The following is a 5,382-nucleotide window of genomic DNA, read 5'->3' as shown; positions in this document are numbered from 1 at the left end:
CCTCAGCCACTTCCCAGCTGTGTGACCCTGGGCAAGTCACTTGACCCCCATTGCCCACCCTTACCAATCTTCCACCTATGAGACAATACACCGAAGTACAAGGGTTAAAAAAAAAAAAGTAAAAGGGAATCCCTGGAATTTATCAATTAGAGATTGCATTCATGGCTAGCTCTCTTCAACAAAAGAGAAGGGGCTCTCAGGTCCTATGCAAGTTCTCAGGCTAACAAATATAAAGGACAGCTTGTATTTAATCAAACAGAAAGCACAAAGAATTTATTTGCTCTTGGGATAAAAAATAATCAAAATGATTCTTCTTTCTTCTGAAAGACCTATAAAGTTCTCTATATTTATCTATCTTGGCATTCAGGATCCCATTCTAGAGAAAAGTACTATGGGTGATTAGTCAATCAACCCACTCCTCTTGACTCTGTTTCCCTTAGGTATCTCTATAGTCCTGTAGATTCTAGCCTACTCTGGATTTGAAGTATCTCCAAGAGGGAAAAGCATTTGACTTATACTTAGTTATACCTTTAAGGGTTAACTTTTCTTTCTGAACCTAGTCCATATAATTCACAATATCCTTGGAGAGAAAGGCCTGAGTCTCCTTTTCCTCATCACACTCTTTTCCTTGCTGTTCTTCATCTTTAGCTTGATCCAGAAATCCTCCCAATGAGTCCATTGAGTCCAAGAATTCCAGGCAATCAATTGCTACCAGCTTGCATTCCTGCATTTTCTGGCTTGGCTCAAGTGTATGAACTGGACTTGAATCAATTAATCATCCTTAATATGGTATTAAAGGGGCAAAGGGAGTACTCTAGGCCAGATGAGTTCGCACATTTCAAAGGGTTAAACACCACAAGAGATTAACACCTCATAAAAGAAAAACAAAGAGGACTCTGGAAAGGAGCAGAACCATGAGAACATTATATATAGCAACTGAAATATTGTTTGAAGAACAACTTGTGTATGCTCACCTCCAGATAAAGAACTGATAAATAGAAACAAGCAAGATGTAGTTTTATATATACATATTTGTTTTTTAATCAAATGATACCTTCTCTAGTGTGGGGAGGAAGTAAGGGAGGGAGATACTGTGGAACTCTAATGTAACAAATAAATTAAATTAATTTAAACAAACAATTTTACCAGAGTCCTCTTGGAATCATAATCTACATTTTCCCCTAAAGGGTAAAAAAAAACAAAAACAAGAAAAACAAAAAACTAGTGCTTGAAAATATCTGGCTATCTTCAGACAACTCTTATTCTTGATCTCTCTGGGACTTTAGGAAGGTTCGACCTTGTCAGACAGCTCACTCAATGTACATTTTCCCCTTTCCTGAAAAATGTGTACATCTTACCTTTCTCCAAAGAGTCCAAAACAGGATGTAAAGTCCTTTCATTTGTGCCCTTATTACTGCTCATAGGCATTTCCAAATCAATAGTCCTTGATGAGTCAAGTTCCAGTACATAAGTATGCAATGTGCAATTAGAGTTCAACAATGTCACTTCAACAGTATTCCATGATGCTCTCAAAAGTATGTACTAACATCTCAAAATGTAATGACATTTTAACACAGTTGTCACAGGTATCTTCACTCAAGTTGCCTGGACTGCACTGGACAAAGAAGGCTACCAAATTTCAGCCTGTGTTTTGTCTAAAAGAAAAAGGAAAGGAAAACATTTCCTCGAGCTCTAAGTGCTAGTGCAAGTCGTCTTTGCTTTGTCTAAAATTCCAGAAATATCTTTGACAAGACCCCACCAGTGCCCAGCCTTTGCTCCTAGCTAGACCAAGGCCAGCGATTTCCTTTCACTTCCTGCCTTTCCCAGAGTGCATATTAAATGTTCCATTCATTCTAGACCTCCTGCTTAATCTTTCTAGGATTGGATATAAAACACACCTTTTTTTCATTTTCCCTTTCAGCTCCCATCATAACTCCAATAGTTATTGCTCAAATCATGTAAATTGTTTCAAAGTTTTATCCTTGATGAGATTCAGGAAGGTCCTGGAAACTCTGGAAGGGGAAGGACATCACGAGAAGAGAGAAGGGCTCAAGCTGACTGCCTCTGGAAGGCAGCTTCACAAGAAATCCCCTTCTCTCCCTTTCATTTCTTATTATATAAAGAAAAAAATTCCAAATTGACCATTTATATTCTATCCTTATACTACATATGATATAGTTGAAACAGTCAAAATTTTGTGAAAGTGACAAAAAACTCAGAGATTTGAGGGCACTTTCTGACTAGGAGGTTTATATGGGCTGAAAGATTTTCCGCAAATGAGTGGAAACTTGGTTGGAGGGGTAGATTTGGGAATTTGGATCTGGGAGGCATATGTTTTCTTTCCATATTTGGCACAGTCTCATCTGGGATTGCTAAAGGAAAATTTAGATGTGTGTTTAGTTGAAGGCCCTAGGAATAGTGTTCACTTGTTTTGTGTCTCACTGTTGTGATTTTTTTTTTCAGCAGTACAGAACGATGAGAAGTGGGACACAAGTCAAAAGCTTCCAATCCAGATAGCTTTTCTAAAGCTATGTCAAGGTAAAATGGATTGTTATCAACAATGAAGATTACATTTGTGGCAGAGAGAATACTATTCACATTATATTGCCTCTCTGTGAATTTTAATACCCTAATGTTCAGCAGTTAAAATACTTTCCAAAATGAAGCAAAGGACCAGAAAATTAGACCTTACACGTTTAAATGAGGCAACAGAAAAAACACTGGATTTGAAATCAGAGATATTGGATTTTAATCGTGGTTTTGCTACTTACTTCCTTGGGCAGGTCACTCCTCTCTAGACCTGTTTCCTCATCTGTAAAATGAAGATATTGGTTTCAAAGGCCTCTATGATCCTTTATCAACATTAGTATGGTTTTTCATGAAATGAAATGAAATTTTAGCAACAATAAACTTCTGGGATAGGACTTCAGTCACTTAAAAAATAACTAGTAGCCAAATTGCTCAGACCTCTAATAGTTTTATATCTTTATGTAGCATTACAAATCTGGAAATTCGATGTGCAAGCAGAAGCTTTTTAATGTGTGTAAACATGTTCTTTGGATTGTAAAGAATATGGTTTGCTCTGCCCAAATCCTCTAATGCAGCATAATATGGAGGCACTCTGGGGAGACAGCCAGCTTTAGAACCATTCATCATGCTTTGCTAGTTAGATCCAGTAATTTATCTTAGCTCATAATGTGTTTACTAACATAGACCCTTAATTATCCATACAGTTGTATAGCCTAATTATGAGGCTCTCATTCCTTAGCTGCCTCAGGTATAAGGAAAGTCCTTTTAGTTTCATAGCTCCATGGAAGTGAAATTATTTTCTACCACTCCTTACCCCAAGGAAACAAAGAGGTGTTGGGACTGTATTTAATAAACACACAAATATACATACATGTATATTATATGTCAATATGAATGTTTAATGTGTGTGTGTAAATGCATTCACATATATAGATTCTGGTGCCTTAGTGTACATGTGTAACAATGTTGTAATGGAAAATATAAGTATTACACCCTGGGGATATTGCCCTAACTACTCATACCACGCAACCAGTCTGGATTTGTAAGTCAATGCTTATGCTGCATCTTAAAAAAGAGACTCTCAAGAGGTAAGAATTTATAGAGTCCGTGTTTACCTGGCAAGGAAAAGAAGGAAAATCGAGGGGGGTAACTTGTCAGTTCAATGCTATGGTTTTGTCTTCTACAAGTGACTTTCTCCTTAAGGGGAGAAAAAAAATGAAAAATTGCAATGTGGAAAAGGTTTAGTGTTTCTCTTCTTGGATCTCACCAAGTATCTCTCTCTTAAGCACCATATTGGCATTAAAGAAGTACTTAGAGACTTTCCCAGGTGATGGTCCCATAGGGATTAACAACTCAACATATCCAAAACTGAGCTGATTATCTTTTCTTTTTTTCTTTTTTAAACCCTTATTTTCTGTCTTAGTAACACCTCTAAAACAGAAGGTCAAGGGCTTGGCAAATGGGTTAAGTGACTTGTCCAGGTTCACACAGCTAGGAAGTGTCTGAAGTCAGACAGAACTGATCTTTTCCTACTTACCCTCCCTCTTCTGAATTCTCCCATTATTGTCAAAGGAATCGTTACCCTTCTAGTGACCCAAGTTCAACTGAAGTCAACCTTAGCCTCATTCTCCACTCCTCACTCTCCCTACATATCAAACCTGTCTACAAAATCTCTTGAATATCTCTCTTTCTCTCTACTTGCATTGTCTTCACGCTAGTTCAGACCCTTAATACCTTTTTTTTGTATGCTTGCAATAGCTCCCTATAATGTCTCCCTGTTTCACATTTTTCTCCCCTTCAATTGGTCCTCCACATAGTTACCATAGTAATTTTCCTAAAGCATAAATATAGGCATGTTATTCACTTACTCAATAAACTCCAGTGGTTCTCTATTACCTCCTCTAAGGTTAAGTATAAACTACTGCCTTCTATTTAAAGCTCTTCACAATATGGCCCCTTCATACATTTCTTGTCCTCTTTCATATTACTCTCCTCCTTGTATCATATAGCCCAGCCATACTGGCCTCCTTTCTATTTTCATTTCTAATCTCTGTCCCTTTACAAGGGCTGTCTCCCATGCCTGGAGCATTCTTTCTTTTCACCTCTACCTTTTGTAATCTCTGACTCCCTGCACAATTCAGTATCATCTTTTACATGAGGTCTTTCCTGATTTCTGAGTTTTTGATGCCAAAACTGTGTGATGTAACAAGGACATATTTGAAGCATTGGCTCCTTAGCATTCTGGCTTCTTCACAAAGTCTTTCTTTCTCTCTGGAGGTCTTTCCCTGAACAGAACCCGGAAGGAAATCTATTATTTCTCAAACACTTAAGCCAGAAACCAAACTCTACTCTCCAAAGCTCTCTTTAACTCCACCCTTCATGGAAGCACAGGGCTTAGAGTGATTATTTTCTCCCTCATTGAGGAGAGTTTTACCCAAATGACTGCATATGAACTTCAGGCTACCAAAGTATAGTTTAAGAGAGCCAACCTCCATATGACATATGCTATGTCAGAACTATGTGGCTCTGGGTGCCATTTAATAAAGTCTTTGGTTGACTCATACAATTGTCTAAGATTATATTTAAAAGCAGGTATTGATATGTATTGGAAGAGGGGAGTTATGTAATAGAACCAATGTTTTTCTGATGGAACTTCAGCCCCAACTTTCCTGATATAACTTTCCAGTCAAGAGACATAAAAAGTCTCAGCCACATATGATCTGGGCCTTCTTAGATACAATAAGTGCCATCTCTGGATGATTTATTCATCAGATGCATTTTTAGATGGAAATGAAGGGAGGCTACAACTACAGCATCTAAATGACTCTATCTCCATTCTGCACATTTTAATTG

This window comes from Gracilinanus agilis, chromosome 1, assembly GCF_016433145.1.
Source record: "Gracilinanus agilis isolate LMUSP501 chromosome 1, AgileGrace, whole genome shotgun sequence".
Taxonomy (NCBI): Eukaryota; Metazoa; Chordata; class Mammalia; order Didelphimorphia; family Didelphidae; genus Gracilinanus; species Gracilinanus agilis.
Note: the sequence above shows the minus strand (reverse complement) of the source record.